Below are 20,287 nucleotides of genomic sequence, written 5' to 3' on the forward strand. Positions count from 1 at the left end.
TGTGCATGGTTGGATAGGAGCCAGTGTCTCCGGCTCGTCGTGTATCCGAGTTCAGTCCGGAGGCAGAAGCAGTGAAGTCGAGGATGGACCAGCAGTGAGCCACTGGACAGAGTCTGTGGAGTGAGTCGGTGCAGTGAGTCGGCAGAGTCAATCGGAAGGCAGACAGTCGCATCATAGTCAGTCTGCTCTGAGTCTCAGTCGCTATTGGGTTGTGGACTGAGTCGAGTTCGTCGTTGCTCGGCTGTCGGACGAGTTGGCAGTCAGTATCAGGCAGGTCCGCACGGTGCAAGTACGCCCCAGGACCATGGTCGACGCAGACAGAAGGCGTTGGTTCAAATGGTTCAAATGGCTCTGAGCACTATGGGACTTAACTTCTGAGGTCATCAGTCCCATAGAACTTAGGACTACTTAAACCTAACTAACCTAAGGACATCACACATATCCATACCTGAGGCAAGATTCGAACCGGCAACCGTATCGGTCGCGCGGTTCCAGACTGTAGCGCCTAGAACCGCTAGGCCACGCCGGCCTGCGGAAGGCCATTGCTCGGTCGCTCGACTGGTCGTCAGATGGCGACATGTGGTCTGCTACACACTGACACCAGTATTAGTCGGGCAATAGCGGGCGGCCTGCACAGTCGGGTCCGTGTGGTGTTAATATTCGCCGGGACTGCTGTCGGCGAAAATGGGCTGCCGTTGGTCGTTTGCTCGGCCGGTCGTCTCAGTAGACGACGCCTTGGACCCTCAGGACGAGCATCATTTCGCGAGTTCGGATGTGGTTGGACCTCGTTGGTTCGTTAGGACTGAGCAGCGACGTAGTCTCCACAGTGCGGAGCCAGGCCGCGGAATTTGGCGGCGGGCCCGCACTGCTGCAATTGGAAACGACGATAGCTGTGTGAGTGGCTGTTCGCTTTCCTCCGAAGCAGGATCTTCAAGTTGAGTAATTAGTTACCTGTTCTTAAACCTCAACTGCTACGATTTGTTCGTTATTTGTGGATTCTTGTTTCCTCAGCCGTTGACGCGTGTGATGACAAGTCATGTGTTTTGTTGCCTAGAATCTGCAGCCTCCCATAGTCACTTGACAGCTGTGACTTGTGTTTTAGTTATTCTTTTAAACTTGAGTGATGTTTGATGCCTTGATCTTGGTGAAGCCGATTTTGAAGTTATTGGTATCTTGGTTTATTCTTCATTGGCCGATATTTTCCACTAATTGTGGAGTCGGATCTGACCACTGAAAATCGGTTAGATTGTCGGTCGGTCGTGAACCGTCCCTCGGTTGTGTTGCCTTCCGATTAAGAGGTTGTCGGTCTGGCTGCCTGTCTCACGTAAACTTGCGATCAAAAGTTGAAAGTTCTGTCGAGGCCTTAAGCCGTAAGAAATATTTTCTAGTTTTTGTGTGGCCTCCAGCCGAGTTTTCTAGCTTAAATTAAAAATTGGAATTTGCTTTGTCTGGGCTTTAAGCCGTGAGTTTTTTTTAGTTTCGTATGTGGCCTTCAGCCGAGAGTTGTGTGAAGCATTTTAGAATAAAGCCTTTAGCCGATTTTAGTTGAAATTTAGAAGCTCTTCCCTTTAGGCCTTAAGCCGTAAAATTGTTTTCTGCATGGTGCGTGGCCTTCAGCCGAGATTTAATCTCTCTTAAATTAAAAGTCCTTGTCTTGCCCTTCAGTCATAAGATTGTTATTCTTTAGTATGAGGCCTTCTGCCCAGTTTACACGAAATACTTTATAAAAAGGCCTTTAGCTTTTTCCAATTTTAAATTGTTTTGCTGATATTCGGCTTTCGCCGAGTTTCGGCCTATGTAGATTAAACTTTGAACATCTTTATCTCGGTCTTAAGCCGTAACGCTGTTCTACATTAATGTGAGGACTTCAGCCGAGTTGTATGGGAAAAATTTAAGCGAAGGCTTTCAGCTTATTTATATTGAAGAAAAAAAATTTATTTTATAAATAAGTGAGACTTCCAGAAGAACTCCTATACCTCAATTCCTCGCTTAGGTCTTGCGCCTTTGACTTTCCATGTGGCATTCAGCCGATCCAAATTAAACCAAAGGAGGTCTTTCGTTAAAATGTTGAGAGGATTGATTCTTGCTTGTGTGATTGTGTGTTTTAAGAAATAAAGCTTATATGTTGAGTGCAACTGACAGTAACTTATTTTGGCCCCTTTCCACAAATATTACCGCATCCGCTCTATCCTGCTAGCCCAGAGATTTCAGTCAGTAATGTGGATATACATCTTACATTAAATTTCCTTATGATACTGGTGGCTCCGCCACCTGGCGTCGTATTAACCCAAGGTCGATTTGCAGTAGGGTTTTGGAATACATACTGTATTCGAACATTATGAAGTACCTCGAAGAAATCGCTTTATTGACACATAGTCAGTACGGTTTCAGAAAATATCGGTCTCCTGAAACACAACTAGCTCTTTATACTCACGAAGTAATAGTAGGTGAGCCACAGGGCTTTCCAGAATTAATCGTAAATTCCGATACCGTCGCTAAAATACACTCATATGTGGTCAATTATTGGCAGATTTTCCGAAGTTTTTCGGTAAGAAGGCAATCTTGTATGCTTCGACACAGATTTTGAATCTCCTGCCTGAGGGGCCAGTAAACTGGAGCATGATATCTTATATACCACACTGTTGTTCAATTTTAGAGAATTTTATATATTATATGGACCAGAAGGTATCCAAACTTATTCACAGTGGAGAAAGAAATCGTTATTTTTTAAAAATAGCTGAGCAATTATTTGTGAAATTCGGCTATATAAGTGATGCTTCATTCTTGTGTATTCGTGTGCATAGAGTGCATTTTTTCTGTGTAGCAATTGACCATGGCAATATTTTATTATTGTGCCAAATTTGGCGGTAATTCTATTTTCTTCCAAACTAAGTGAGTGTGATTTGCGGAGTAGTGCGTAAATGCTACATGTCTGTTGGCGCGAATTGGTGTTATATGTCTTCAGTTTTTTTGTATTGTAGATTTTAATAGCAATGAAATTTATGCTATTGTCGTCCTCATGTTACACAATTAATTTCATACCATTATGGAAAATATTGTATTGTGTAAGCAGCACTTGAGTCGCGTCTCGTGTGTAATCATGTACAAGCAATTTATCATCAAACTACCTCAAGTAGTATACCGTTTTTTATGGAACCTATTTACTTCCTTAAAAACATTAATTTCCAAATGAATCAGAGATACATCTGTCAGGAAGCTTTACAATATTACTACACGAGGCTGGACCCTCTTTCTGCTGATAAACGTTCCTATTAAAAGTAAGCTGATTATGAGATAGTATCATTTGCCGTTAGCTTCTAATTTTTCTGAGACAGATACACTTTTGTGTTATACTACATTTTTTATTAACGTAGGACCCTCTTACTGCTGATAAACTTTCCCATTAAAAGTAAGCTGACTGTGCGACTATATCGTTGCAAATGCCGGTAACTTCTGATTTTTCTGAGACAGGTACCCTTGTATATTTTACTAAATTTTTAAATAAAATAGCAGAGTCGCTGAGTATTTTTACGTTTTTTAGTACATACTTTTATCCATATGTGCCTGCTGCTATTGGGATTGGTATATCACCAATACTAGCATATAAATCTCTCATAAAGAACATGAGGTTTTTTTCAAGCTCTTAAACACTACTTGTAATTGTTTGTGAAAGTCAATATTTCCTTCTTGTGGAGCATTAGTTTCTATTGTTCTTTGGATTACACTTATACCTGTATTTCCTACTAATACAATGCGTTCATTTTCGTTTCCTAGTGAAGTATTTTATTATATTATATTCTCGCCTTGGAGATGGCAACATTTTTACTTCCTCTCTGTTCATTTTTCCCTACTGTAAATCAAGTACAGTTTTCTATATATTCATTTCCAGGTGTTTTCTTCTTCGTTTTTGTAACAGACGAAAAATCTGTTTTACATTCTGTGAAATGTTCCAACCAACCCTTCGTACACTCTACTGTTTACTATTATGTCCATGTAACGTTCATAGATTGATTTTCTCAAATGAGGTCTTTAACTTACAATTGTTTATGTTTTGCGATGAAGTCATTGGTTCACTCCTTCATATTACTAGAAACAACTAAATGTTCCTGTCATTGGAAAACCATGAGAAATCACTCGGACTTTCTTAATGTAACCCCTCACAAAAATCCACTCATGGTGGGAATGCCAGATTTTGGGAACTGCGCATAATACCTTGAAGGTCGTGTCCACACTAACATACATGTGAGGCTGGGCGGTTTTCAGAATTGATCGGAAATTCTGTGGCCCATAGCTAAAATAGACTCTTCTGTGGCCAGTTAATGGTAGATTCTCCATAGTTCTGGGTAAGAAGGCAATCTTGTGTGCTTGTAACCAGGTTTGGAAACTGCTGCCTAAGTGGGCGGTGAAGTGGAGCGTGATAGTTTATTAACCCCAATGTTGAATTTTACGGAACCAGTCTTTATGCTGTAGACTAATAGATACCCTAACTCATTCGCAGTGGAGAAATAAACCCTTGTATTTTGAAAACTGTTCTGCAATTACTAGTGATGTTTAGCCCAGATATCTGTTGCCTGATTGTGTGTACGACATTTGTTCATTTTTAATTTCCTTGTGTATAATATGATACTATGTAAGCAACTCTTCATTCTCGACTTTTACGCCAGTATGTAGTAGCAAAACCTTCTTTCTTCTCGTAAACTTTCCCATCGAGGGTAACTGAATTATCCAACCATATTACCTGCATAATGCCAGTGACTTCTGATATTTCGGAGGCAGACATCGCATATACTCTACTAAGATTTGAAAATTGACATCGAAATTGCTGAGTGTTTTTCCGTTTTCATCATAGTCGTTTCACCAAATGTGCCTACTGCTCTTGAAATTCGTATGTTTTCACTTCTATCGGCTTGGTCTCCCGTGAAGAAAATCTTATTTTTACGTAAGGTGCTCAATATCATCTGTAATAGGTTGTAAAAGGGTTTCTAGTAGTCAATATTTCCTCCATCTGGAGCATTAGGTACTATTGTTCTTGGGACTGATCTTCTACCTTCAATCTCTAACAATACAGTGCGTCATTTTGCATTTCATAGTGAAGTGTTTTAGCCTACTTTTTTCTTGCGATGTAGAGGCAACACCTTTACCTTCTCTTTCTTTCTGCTTTACACTGCTGTGGACCATAGTATAGCCGTCTACAGTTGCTTTCCTGATGTTTTCTTACGTGTTTCTGTAATGTCTGAATAATCTATTTCGATTTCATTCAAATATTTAGCTGATTCGAGTCCCTTAAGATCAATTCCCTAGTGTACTAGAAGGAAGCTTTCCCAGGTTCATTAATCCATTGCCTCTTGCTCCTGTTTCTCACCCATGTCGTATCCCAGATATCCCTTCTGTTCGCGAGACTAGTCTGGGTACTCCAAGTACGTTTATTCCGTCTCTGAGTTGGGTATTGGCCCATCTCTGCTACAGGAATTTTCCTATCAATGATCCTAACACCCACTACACTGTCATCTATCAGCCGATTTAGCATCTACGACCTTTTTTTTTTTTTTGTATTATGGCTAACAAACCAAGTCGTTCAGATATTTTAGCGATCATTGATTGAACACATAATTTTATTTTTGCTTCATAGTGAACCACTTACAACGAATTATCAACCAAATTTTGGGTACATATCATATTTATCAAACGAATTATATAGAAATGTGGATGAGCTGCGGAACACTCAATACCAGATCAAATATTCACGTAAAATATCCAGAAGTCATCATTTTTGATATATCATGATTTAAAATTGAAATATCATGACTTAATGCGGAATTGATCATCTATGGACCAGAGGTGGAGCAGGAGAAATTTTCATATCGAAATCGGTAATGAACAGTGTGGAGAGACTAGAGTATCGTGTTTGGTCATTTCATGATACTAATTTAAGTAAATGTACATGTGGATTTATTTGTTCTACTCTATATTGTGAAGCTTAGATTATTCTTATTTAATTTGGTAAAAAGTGAATTAAGACACCGTTTACACTGTACTAAGTTTTGAAAAAAGACAGCGTAGTAGCTGAGTATTTTTCCGTTTTCATCATAATCGTTTCACCAAATGTGAATGCTGTTATTGAAATTCGTATGTTTCCACTTCTAGCATTTTGGTCTTCCGTAGAGAGAATCTGATTTTTACGAAAGGTACTCAATATCATCTGTAACAGGTTGTAACAGGGTTTCTAGTAGTCAATATTTCAGTCATCTGGAGCATTAGCTGCAATTATTCTTGGGACTGATCTTGTACCTTCAATCTCCAATTACATAGTGCGTCATTTTGCATTTCATAGTGAAGTGTTTTATCTTACTATTTTCTTGTGATGTTGAGCAACACCTTTACCTTCTCTTTGCTCCTGCTATTCACCACTTTAGTTCATGGCATAGTCGTCTACAATTTATTTCGAGATGCTTTCTTGTGCGATTCTGTAATTTCTGAAAAATCTATTTCGTTTTCCTTCAAATATTGAGCTGATTCGACTTCCTTAAGATCAATTCCCTAACATACTACGAGGAAGGTTCCCAGGTTCATTAAGCCATTTGTCTCTTGCTCCTGTTTCTCACCCATGTCGTATCCCAGTTATCAGTTCTCTTCCTGAGAGTAGTATCGGTACTCCAAGTACGTTTATTCCACCTCTGGGTGGGGCACTGGCCCATCGCTGCTACAGAAATTTTCCCACGAGTGATCCTACCACCACCTACGCTGTCATCTATCAGCTTATTTAGCATATATGATCCTTTTTTCCTTTTTGTACTGTTGGTGGAAAAACCAACTCGTTCGGATATTGCAGCGATAATTTTCTAAACCCATAATTTTTTTTTTTTTTTTTTTTTTTTTTTTTTTTTTTGCGTCATGGTGAACCGGTGACGACGTGTTGTCAAACAAATTTACGAACATATCAAACTTATCAAACGAATTATCTACAAATGTGTATAAGCTGTGGAAGTCAATACCAGACCAAATATTTACGTGAAAATTCCATTATTGAAATATCACGATTTAAAGCGGAATTGATCATCTATCGACCAGAGGTGGAACAGGAGAAATTTTCGTATTGAAATTGGTAGAGAATAGTGTGGAGAGGCCAGAGTATATTGTTTGGTCATTTCATGACACTAATTTTACATGTGGATTTTTTTGTGTTACATTATATTGTGAAGCTTAGTTTATTCTTGTTTGTTTTGTTAAAGATTATTGAAATAAGACACCGTTTACACTGTACTAAATTTTGAAAAAAGGCTGTGAAGTTGCTTTGTATTTTTCCGTTTTCATCATACTCGTTCCACCAAATATGAATGCTGTTATTGAAATTTGTCTGTTTCCACTTCTAGCATTTTGGTCTCCCATCGAGGAAATCAGATTTTTACGCTAGGTTCACAAGATCATCTGTAATACGTTGTAACAGGGTTTCTATTAGTTCATATATTCTTCCATCTCAAGCATTAGCTGCAATTATTCTTGGGACTGATCTTGTACCTTCAGTCTCTAATAATACAGTGCGTCATTTTGCATTTCGTAGTGAAGTGTTTTAGCTTACTTTTTTCTTGCGATGTAGAGGTAACATATTTACCTTCTCTTTCTTCCTGCTTTATACAGCTGTAGACCATAGTATAGCCGTCTACAATTTAGTTTCAGGTGTTTTCTTGTGTGTTTCTGTAATTTCTGAAAAATCTGTTTTGTTTTGTTTCGAATATTTAGCTGATTCGACTTCCGTAAGATCAACTCCCTAACGTACTAGGACGAAGCTTTCCCAGGTTCATGAAACCATTGTCTCTTGCTCCTGTTTCTCACCCATGTCGTATCCCAGTTATCCGTTCTGTTCCCGAGACTAGTCTCGGTACTCCAAGTACGTTTATTCCGTCTCTGAGTGGGGTACCACCCGCTACACTGTCATCTGTCAGCTGATTTAGCATCTATGAACATTTTTTTGTAGTGTTGAAAGCAAACAAATTCGTTTTGATATTGTAGCGATCAGTGTTAAAACCAAAAACATTTTTTGTGCTTCGTGGCGAACCAGTGACGACGAGTTGTCAAACGAATTTGTGAACATATCAGACTAGTCAAATGAATTATCTATATATGTGGGTAAGCTGTGGAACTCAATGCCAGACCAAATATTTACGTAAAATAATCAGAAGTTCATCTTTATTGAAGTGTCAGGATTTAAAGTGGAACTGAGGGGCCACAGGAGAAATTATCATATCGATATCTTTGAGAATAGTGTGGAGTGGCCAGAGTATCAAGTTTGGTCATTTGATGATACTAATTTAAGTAATTGTACGTATGGAGTTTCTCTGTGTTAATGGATATTGTGAAGCTTAGATTATGCCTATATCATTTCTTAAAAGTTAGTGAATTGATAGATTATTGTGCAAGAATTTTTTGCAGATGTTACTCGCTTTCTCAGAATGTGAGTGAGGTAAATTTTTTTATTGGTTTCCAGCATGGTACACGGCTGGTTGTGAAATTTTTTATTAATTATGAAGTTAGTTTCATGTGTGCTACTGGATGAGTTTGTTAATGTAGGTTTCATTATGACCCTACTTTGACTGATATTTTACTTATGTACAGAAGTGCATGATAAAATTATATCGCGGTCCAACTGAGGACAATAACAGCAGCACCAACAAAGCCAAAGGCACCTTATACCTCTCCGCTCCATCTGGAGATCGAAGAAAATAACACTGACGACCAAGTTGCGGATACTTCGAAGTGATATAAAATCTGTGCTTCTGTGTGAATGTGAAACATGGAAAGTGACAAAGCAGCTAATCCCTAAGCTGCAGACATTCAACGACAGATTTCTGTGGAACATCCTGGAGATAAGGTGACCAAATGTTATCTCTAACGAAACACTCTGGGAAAGAAGCAGCAAGAAGACAGCTGAGCTGCTGATAAGAAGCAGGCAGTTGACATGGTTAGGACCCACATTTAATAGACCAAATAAACACATTGCGTAGGAAGCACTTTATCAGATGCTGCATGGACGATGAGGACGAGGCAGGCTCAAGATGGGGTGGAGATTATCAGGTAAAGCACAAGGTCAATACCAAGGAAATGGATGGGAGAAACTGAAAAATATATCAGAAGACAGAGCAAGACTGCAATCCTTTATTGCAGGCCTAGGCTGTATTAATATCTCATTTTTTTCATTTACCTATCTAGCCTACCTTTTCTGCTGCTTCAACACTCTGAGCACTACTCCAATTACTTTTTTATCATTTCAATAGTATCTCACATTTACCAAAAACCTAAGTACATTTTAGATTACATACTTCAACCATTCTGTAGCTTTTAAAACTGAACAGGCGTCTTTCTTCATCCAACTTGCTTGAGGCTCAACTGACATGTAACTCAGTTAATTTTAGTTCTGCTAATTCTTTCGATGACATATATGTTACTGCATTATGGACAAAATTGTTACTGTGTTGAACGACAAATCCTAATAAAAACAACTTTTGGAATGTAAAAAGACAGCAATTCATTATCATTCACTTTTCTAAAGTGACATACTAGCATCATTATGTAGAAAACAGGTATGTGTAAGTTACAATACCGTAAGTTGCACGTTTTGAGAACAATGTCAATTACACGTTATGGGAAGTGTTGATTACTAGAAAAGGAAAAAAATTCATAATAAAGAATCTTACACAAAAATTCGAAGATCTTGGAACAAATGAGTGATCTATGTTCTGAGATTCTAGATAATATAATGTTGAAAGTTTGCTGTTTCTTAAGTACAGCAAATTTTGTGGTCAGTAAAGTAATTAGATAGATTTGGTGTACAAAGTTAATGATGAGCATTGTTGAGATTTTGCATGTAACTGAGAAGTAAGTCTGAACTGATGTAACAAGAATTTTTGTAAAATGTTAGAACTACGAAGATATGTTTGGAAAATACATGAATTGTCTTATGCTCCTGGAGATGATAGAATTTCATGCAAGAAAATTATGAAGTTTTCAATATTGGATAATTATTTGAAATATGGTGTTAACTCTGGTATGATATTGATGTTTTGGTTAGCAATAAATAGTCATGAAATGTAGAATGTTACATCTTTTCAATGTTGTGACATATATTTACTTGAAGTGTGCATGATTAACTTGTTATCGAAGGTTTGGTTATTGAGAAGAAAGATATTAACGCGGCAACTATGAATGTGTTTGTACAGTGAAGAATGGTTGGCATGTATAGTTAGAACGGTAAATTAATGTAAATTAACTCAGGATTATATAATGATAAAATTTTAGTGCTGTCTGTATGTTATTACCAACTGCAGTAGTGAAGGCACAAGTCATAATAGATAGTAAGAGAATGAAATATTAACGATAAAATAGTGAGCTTTAAGGGAGATCATCCTTACCCTTCACTAAAGATGATCCCCTCATGCTAACGACCTTGAGTTCACGGTGTAGCTTGCGTGTCTCATCGATACAGATGACCACACCATAGGTACAGCGACAGTGGAGGGATATCTGTTGAGAGATTAGATAAACATATTTCTCCTGAAGAGAAGCTGATGCCTTTTCAGTATTTGCAAGGCCAACATTCTGGATGATTGGCCGATCTGGCCATGTAACTACAACCAAAACGGAACTGCTGTGCTTTTACAAAGAAACAGCTGAAAGCAAGGAGGAATTATGGCTGTAATTTTTCCCGAGAGCATGCAAATCTAATTGCTGGTTAAATGATTCTCTTGCTTAAGTAATTTCAGAAGTAAAATAATTCCCAATTAGACCACTAGATGAAGACTATTCAGGAAGATGGCGTCATCTAGAGAAGGAAAACTGTCATCTTATAGACTGGAGAGTGAAAAATTAGACCCCTTGATCAGGTAGGTTAGAAAATTTAAAAAGACTGAAGTTAGATATAGTGCTAATTAGTGAAAGTCAATGGCAGGGAAGCAGCACTTCTGGTCAGATGAATGCAGGGTTATAAATAGAAAATCAAATAGGGTAATGGAGGAGAGGGTTTGATAATGTATAAGAAAATAGGAATGCTCTAAACCTACCATGAACAGCATAGTGAACACATAATTGTAGCCAAGATAGACACGAATGCCGCACTTACCACGGAAGTACAACTTCGTTTGACAACTTGTCCTGCAGATAATGAGGAGATAGTTTAAATGTGTGATGACATAAAAGAAATTATTCAGATCGTTAAGAGAGACAAAATTTTACTGTAATGGGGGATTTCAATTCGATAGTGGGTGAATATGGGTGGGGGAAGCAATGAAAGAGAAATAGCCTAGTAGGATTCTGCACAGAGCATGGTTTAATCATCTGTAACATTTGGATTAAGAGTCGAGAAAGAAGAATGTATAAGGGTAAGAGAACTGGAGACACCGGAAACTTGCCGATTAATTACATAATGGTAAGACAGAGATACTGGAAACAACTTTTAAAATGTAAGACAATACAGGGGCAGATGCAGACTCTGGCCACAATTAGAGCTTATCAACTATAGGCTGAAAATGAAGAAGCTGCAAAAATGTAGGACATAGAGAACATGGAATCTGTTGAAAGAACCACAGGTTGTTGAGAGATTCATATGGACCATTAGGAAACGATTGACTATAACAGAGGGAAGGAAAACATTAGAACGCAAATGGATAGCTATGAGAGATGAAATAATGAAGGCAGAAGAAGATCAGGTAGGTAGAGCAATAGTGAATGCAATTGATTAAGGAAAAAAAATTGGACCAAATGAATTAAGCGAAAGGGAATACAAACGTATAATAATCAGGATGACAGGAAGTGCAAAATGGCTAAGCAGGAATGGCAAGAGGACTAATATAAGGGTTTAGAAACATATATTGCTAGGAGAACGATAGATACCGTCTACAGGGTCCTTTCGAGAAAAGAGAAGTAGCTGTATGTTTATCGAGAGCTGTGATGGAATACCATACCTAAACGAACAGGGGAAAGCTGGAAGAGAAAAATACATGGATGGTCTATGTAAAGGAGATGAACTTGAAAACAATATGAACTGCTGTAGAAATGGGAGAACCAACAAAGACCAAGCTCTTACATTTGGTGTGCAAGATGTATGAGACATGCGAAGTACCCTCACACTTCAAGAAAAATATAATTGCCATTTCAAAGATAGCAGATGTTGACAGATGTGAATATTACCGTACTATGAGTTTAATAGGTCATGGATTCAAATAACAACACGAATTCCTTACACAAGAATGAGAAGACTGGCAGAAAGAGACTTTGGAATAGATTAGTTTGGATCGAGAAGAAATGAATTAACACATGTGGCAATCCTGAACCTGCGGCTTACCTTAGAAGATAGTTTAAGGAAAGGCAACCCTCTTTTTATAGCATCTGTAGACTTACAGAAATTTTTTGACGTTGTTGACTGGAATACTCAAATTTCGAATGTAGCAGAGGTATAACACAGGGTGTGAAAGCCTATTTAGAACTTTTACATAAACCAAACGGCTCCTGCAAGTGTCAAATGCGTGAAAGGGAATCAGTGATTCATAAGGAACTGAGACAGGGTTGTAGCATATCCTTGATCCTATTCAGTGTATACAAAGAACAAGCAGTAATCAAAACCACAGCAAAATTTTGTGTAGCACTTGTAGTTCAGGGAGAAGAAATAAAATCTTGGGGTTTGCCGATTACAATTTAGTTCTGTCAGAAACAACTAAGGGCATAAAGGAGAAGTTGAAACGAACAGACTGTCTCTGTCGATCCATCGTAGATACGGGCCAGCGGCTGGTCAGATATTTATGGAAAACAAACCTCCAAATAGCCGTACGTTTTTAGAAATTATTATTTTACTTACACGACCAGTTTCGGCATCCCATTAATGCCGTCTCCAAGTGCCTGCATGTTAAAAACTAATATACGTTTAAAACTTTGAACGTAGGTGCTAAGGTTCAGTGACCGTGTAAGAATTATATTAGATCAAATAAGCCCTCCGTCACAAATATTAAGTCAAAATTGACCAGGTTTCGACGCTCCCCAGAGCGCCGTCTTCAGAATTAGACTAACTGTTCTAAAACATATTAAGTATACAATACATTAATAAATTAAAGTTTGTACTGACTGGAGAAGGTGCAGTCACATATTAAAAAAGATATAAGCCGGAAAGGCGACGTGATGAATAGTTGCAAGTAAGATGGCGCAAGCCGCTAAGGGCTGCTCGTACTTTAGTGAAGAAGGGTTGCGACAAGACTGAGTTGCCCACGTTAGAAAGTGTGGGAAAGTAAACATGGTGTTGCTACGAACGCCATCTAGTAGCCGCAGAAACAACTAGGCTACTGTACATTCAAAATTATACACATGAAATTGTGATGCAGCTGATTCAGGCATAACATAAGGACTAATAATAATAGAATGAAGTAACATATTTATCTGCTTTAAACAGAGATACATTTTGTAACGTAAAAAAACGTTAGTTATGACATACAAGAAAACAGCAAGGATGCAACAGGAAAACAACATTTCGGTAAATTGCATGAGGAAATCTGAATCAAAGATCGAGTAATGGCTTTATACAGTCGAAAAAGTTTTTATTTCGCAGCTGCGGCTGTTCGTTGAGAATAAGGCCATCATGACGAGAGAGATGTTTGAAAATCTCCACTTCCTCTAAAATATGTAACCTACGCCCCTTCTTTTCAGTATGCAGAATTTTCGCCTATGGGTTTAGGCACGTATCCAGTAATTAAGAGATGATCGGCAAAGGATGAATCTAGGGGACTGGTGCCGTTCTTTCTCAAAAGATGTTCTTTATATCTGATTGTGAAAGCACGTCCAGTTTGCCCCATATAATAGGAGGAGCAGGTATCGCAGATGATCTTATAAACGCCAGAACGTTCTGTAGGAGAGCGAATGGATTTCAAATTATGAATGAAGTTTCTCTTTAGATTATTATTAGTAGAGAAGGCAACATTGCAGTTGTATTTGTTGCGAAGCATGCACTGAATCTGATAGGAAATGGGTCCTACGAAAGGAAGAGAAAAACGTTTTTTTTGGGTTAATTTCAGTGCATGAGGTGTTGAGCACTAAGTACCACTAGTGATATTTCAGATGTAGTTATCACAATATCAAAAAACGCTACCAGAAACAAAACATAACGGCCGACAAATTATTAAGTGAACGTCAGCAAGCAAACAACTTGCAGGGGATACTCATAACACGTCTAGAAGGCATCACATTATATCCGAAGTGAAGAACGTCATGACTTGGTGTCCCTTAAACGCCACCTAATTGGAGGGAAATAGTACAATGGAAGAAACAAAGAACCCCAAACACCAAATTTTTATGTTGACGATATATTCGTCGTTTTTAATAAGTGTAAGGATGAGTCGATCAAGCTACAATAAATTTTCAACTCCTTACACTAAAATTTTAACTTCATTACGGAGATTTTTGTTGAGGGCTATCTTAACTCTTTGGATTTACAGGTACGCAGGACGGTCAGTCTTCAGAATACGAGGTTTTTCGAAAGCCGACAGCAAGAGATGTCATTATTGCTGCGAATTTTAATCCTCCCCGATTACACAAGAAATGCTTCCTTTGTTCAGTGTCTCACAGGTTGAGACAATTTACAATTCACCACGTGGTAACCGGCAGGCAGATAGTCACCACTGTACATATAGGGACTGCAATGGATTTAGAGAAAGTAATATTATGGAAATGGGTGAAAACATTTTGTCAAAGACTCACAAAGAGACCAGTGTAAAGAAGGAAGATGTCAGATATGCTGCTAAGACACGTAGTCCCAAACTCTCTGAAGACTAGTAATGAGTTTAAAAAGCATAATATGGTGGTAAGCTTCAATGCTATTAACAGACTGGGGAGGGTCCTACGACACAGTATAGAGCAGCCTGTTACTACATTTTTCAATGGCCAATCTACAAGATTGAGCGTGGAGCTTGTGACAGATTTTACATTGGGCAGACTGGGAGCGAGTTCAGGACGCTAAATAGGGGACATTGTCTTCCTAGCTGTGGTCGTGAACCAGCTTCGTGACATATAAAACAAATTACAGTCTTCATTATTGAGAGTAAATTTGTTTAACTGGATATCTTCGAAGACCTAGAACCTTTCATACATACAAGACCCCTCCATGAAAGTTTAGTTAATAAGCACATCACTGGAAAAAGAAATAGTTTTTTCATACTTCTGATAATGTTTTCAGTTGCGATTGGAAGTAAAAGTCGTCCATCATTTGCGGCCAATCTTTATAACAACAAATGTATAGTGACGGTGGTGCACTTTTGAGTGTATTTGTATATGCTGTAATTTTCACATACGTATTTGTGATGTCATCTGACAAGTTTTTATGCCTTTTCGGTTTTCTTTCGTCATTGTTAGTAATCTGGATTTACAACTATTATTAAGTATCCTTATGATGTTGGCGGCTGTGCCACCTGACGATGTGTTAGCTCAGATGTCCTCCATCGGCCGCAGTGCGCGTTAACTGCAGCTCTGTCTGTTGAAAATTTGGTCTCTGTCTATGCGAGTGGGAAACTATTGTACCTGAAATACCATATGCATTTATTGATGTACGGTATTTATAACTGACTGTTAAGCTCGTAAAACTGCGTATGGTATGTACATTTTCGCCCACTACCTTTTTTAATTTTTGTACCTTTGTTAACCATGAAATTGTCTATACTTGCATTCGTATTATGGGAAGAGTGTGTAATGTCAAATTTTAATTGCTGACAGGTCACCAGTAAGAAATCTCCAAAACAGCTACACGATTTCTCAGCAACCAACAAGCACTTTTAGAGTAATTTTTATTATATTTGTCATGGTTACCTTCTGGTGCCAGACATTTCAGTCTTAGATAGAACAAATGATCCTCCTTCTTGCGCCAGTATGAACGTTAACTAGTATCCTTTTGCTTTATGTTCTGGTTGTTTTACATATACTCACTCTGCTTTTAACCTGACCCTTTCCCTCACTACCTTCTGTGATAAAGCCTTCTATGTGTCAGTTACTATCTGGCTGGGTTTCATCATTCATTACACAGGTTGGTATCTTGTGTTCACAAGTCAACCGTAATTACATAGTCAAGTTAGACTTCTTATGGTTGACATGTTTAGTGGGGTTCTCTGCTTGTTCCTACCTAATATTTTCCGACCAGTTAACTGATGTTTTAGGAACAACAAGTCATATCTTTTCATCTTTATTTTGGTGTATACTGTTACGCCTTCAAGGTATTTTATGAGTATCGATCGCAAATTCTTTTGTTACCATATGACATATCGAGAGATTTTAACTTTACTAAGAGTAGTTTTTCGTAAGAACTAGGGGGATTCTCATCTATAAGAATTATGGACATTTTTTATAAGAATCTAGACAAGATATATTCATTTGACCTTCTGATTTTGTTCATTTTCTGTAATGTCAACGGTTGTATATCTTGACATATCGTACACGTATACTCGTTGTTTTTAACATGCAGTGGCGTGGAAGTGGCGTTAATGAGATTCCCAAAATGGTTTTGTAAATGAAATAGACTCTTCTGAAAATATACGGCTGTTCAGTGATTTTTCTTTGCCAAAAGGAATGGACAGTATCTTGAAAGGAGGATATGAGATGTACATCAACAAAAGCAAAACAAGGGGATTCGAGTGTAGTCGAAATAAGATCAGTACCATTAGAAGGCTGTAAAACTGAGTGTCCTGATTTCTCCTAAACAATGAATTCTTACACCGGTTATGTAATGCTGGTCAATAGCATGAAGACAAATGAACGGTCATATTTCTAATATTATTGAGATTACTGTAAAGAATGGTATTTTTGCGATTTCTTATTTTGTACTGACGCATGGTATAAGAGAAACTGGTTACGTCTCAACCATCCTTGCATGTTATAGGTTAACATTTGTATTCGGTTACACATGAGATAGGAAGTCCATTCTCAAGACAAGGACCAGATTCTACCTGTGATGGGAAGTCCGCTTTGAACACAAATACAAGATGCTACCTGTTGTGAAATTCAGGGTCAACAGAAGTAATAATTTTTTTATAATTATCTCACTTCATCATATAGTTAAAGTAGAAAAAATGTACATTAACAATCGTGCTGCTTAAGAGTGGCCTACATCCACACTATTGTCTCACTGGCAAAGCAGTACTCACAAATGCATTTGCGACCTATCAATTTTAAAAGCTGTCTTAATCATATGCACGAATGGATGGAGTCGTTCCTGAGGTGGGGAAGGTGTGGAGGGGAACCGGTATGCCAGACATTTATGAAGTGTCAGGTACCAATTTATTCGAATAAAGTGTACAACAGATCTTCATGTGCTATGTAAACATTCCTTCTTCTAACTTTTTGAATGATGCAAGGAAATAGGACCGTGACAAAGAAGTATAATAGCGGAGTACTAACATATTTTATGCTGATTCGAGATATGAGTCTGTGAAATTACATTTATCGCATTATACTAGGGAAGTCAAAAAGTAATAAACTCTTCTTTTTTTAAGATGTTAAGAATGCAACTACTTGGGTTGACAACGCAACATTGACGATTAATTTAAGTATTTTAAATACAATTGCCCTGTATTCCAATTATCTGGATCCGTATTTTAACAATGGTATATATTTCAATACAGTTAAAGCTTGGTCCTGCTTCTGAAGCATTTGATGCAAGAATGTTTTCACAGTATCCTTATCTTCAAGGTGAACCCCACGATGAGCTTCTTTTAGGGCCGAAACAATTGGAAGTTTAATCGTCATGCAAAAGTAGAACATCCGCCATAACTTTCGTTATGCAAATTCTCTGAAGATGTGCTTTAAAGTGCTAGGAGGTAGTGAAGTTTCGGTCTGTATTGATTGATCCCTGCTCCAAAAATCGACCATAATCACACACTTTTAATTCCACAATACGGTAATATGTTTTGAACTTTTCCTCCTCCAATGTGTTTCCGTGATGCCATTCAATTTACAGCCTCCTTGATTCCCGTTAAAAGTTTCTTCTTTGGGTAGTTTCTTTCAAGAAACTCCTCTCTGTCCAAACCGAAGCGCTGCATGAGTTGAGAGGCCTTTCTTATTCTGGCCTCTTTATCGTCATCGGTTAACGTTCTTGGTACTCAAGTTGCACAAACAGTAGAGTATCCTAGTTGTTGAATAATCCTAATTGCCCTGAATTTACTGAGGGAGGTAGTGCGAAACAAATCATATTCAGTCAGCCGGTGACCACCACTGACGAAGTCGACTCGCTGAATGTTATGTGGAAGCCATAAAAGCACCAGTCTGCCGCTCAGCGTTTCATCAGCCAACGGTGTTTGCCTTTCACTTTTGTTACAGCGATAAATCCATTTTCTAAAGTTCCTGATATCCACTGCTGAATCACCGCACACATTTTCTGTCTACCATTAATACAAACGGGAGTTTCACCTGCTGCATTCAAAAATTCTATCACAGATCGCTGCCTAATTTGAACATCGATTAAGATCGTTTTAGAAAGTGACTACATCTGGTGTCGGGGAAAGTTACTGTGGCACTGGCTTAGAATAGAAGCGATGAGGAATAGCGACAAATTAAATTTTTCATTTACCAAGCCATATTTATGAAGGTGAAAGTAGGTGGAATTAGATCTTGACTAACCTTCGTACATAACATATGATGCCATAGCAATAACCTATATCTCATTACCTAATGATAATAAATAGTTCTCTTTTTACATAAAAATTAAAATATTCAGCGAAGGACTCTTCTTGGAACTATATTTCGCGGTGGTGAATGGGATAGTATTCAGTACAAAGGAAGTATGAGCAATAACGTCTTGAATCACCGATTATTTAGTGTTTTATTAAGCCACACATCGCTTTCGGGTCCTTTGGATCCATTATTGTTATTGGTAACATTTATCTGAGTCCCTTCACTCAGCTTAAGCCATTATTTTATTGTCATACGTCGTATTTTATTGTCGTTGCCGTGCAACTATCTTCTTCCCACCTGTTTCCATACGCTACTAGTTATTGTACGAATATGTAAATGATTCTGTCCTATGCTACTGCTGCAGTCCGTTAACAACAGATATCGGACTCGTTCCATGCATCCTATTACTGGTGCAGAAATGTGCATTATTGACAGAAGTAAAGTAGTAATGTAAAACGAGTTTTTAAAATTTCTTAAATAACCATGAGTAGCAGAAGCTACCAATTGATTCAACCTTCGTGATTTTATGTAAGTGAATTGCTATTTGCACGAGCAGATGATTGTGTAATGTTACCAAATTGGTTTTTGTCTTTTTTATGATGTGATAGGTTTGGTCCGTATGTCGTGCAATACCTAACCCACACGCGAGGAGATTTCAGTGAAGAGCCACAACGCTAGGCAAGCTTTGGGGGAAGATTGTTGATGGATCCAGCCCTCTATCTCAGACCCGTTCTTTTCCACTAAAGTGCAGGCCACGTCGTTCTGATCTGACCAGAGACCTCTAGCAACGAATGTTTGTTAAATCGTCGGATTTTCGTTGTTTATCCGCGGTAACAGCACTCCGCGCGGTACTCGAAAGGCCAGAGATCATAGGCGACGCATTATGAGACTATATGTCCTTTTCCAATGAAAGATTTCGTCAAACATTAATATTTAAATAATTTTTAAGAAATATAATAAATTTCGTTTTTTACATGTGTGAAATTATTTTATAACGCCAAAGTATAAGAAGATGCTTCATATTCGTTCGTCTTGCATTATATTATATTTGTGAAGTGGGTTAATGTGTATAAACAAGAGAACGATTTGAGCAATGTGTTGTGTAGTTGCGACATCAATTAATGGAAATTCCTGACATTGAAGAATTTAAAACGTTATCCTGGATCATTTCGCAAGTTTTTCACTGTTTTTTATTCCATTTCCCGTTGTTCGATCCACAAATTTAAGAGTTTAACAGCTACTATTCTTACAAGAGAAACATAAAATTTGCGTGACTTCGCTCAAGGGCCACCGTAAATAATGTGTTAAGTGACGTCCTCCCAGATCATGGACTAACAGAAGCCAAAATGTATCTTGTGACTAAATAAAATAAGAAATTCTATTTGACTTAATTGTGTATTATTAATACTTTCTTGGAGGGATCTTTGTACATTGGTGAATCGTATGAAACAAATGACAAATGTTTATTTAAATATGTATATAAAAATCTTGATTTTTAGTAATACAAAGGGCTTCATAACGGCTGGAAACGAATAATTTTTAGGAATATGGAGATACCACTCAATGTAAAGAAAAAGAAGAAAGTATAGTAGATTAATATTTTGTT

This window comes from Schistocerca piceifrons, chromosome 8 (genome assembly GCF_021461385.2).
Source record: "Schistocerca piceifrons isolate TAMUIC-IGC-003096 chromosome 8, iqSchPice1.1, whole genome shotgun sequence".
Classification (NCBI taxonomy): domain Eukaryota; kingdom Metazoa; phylum Arthropoda; class Insecta; order Orthoptera; family Acrididae; genus Schistocerca; species Schistocerca piceifrons.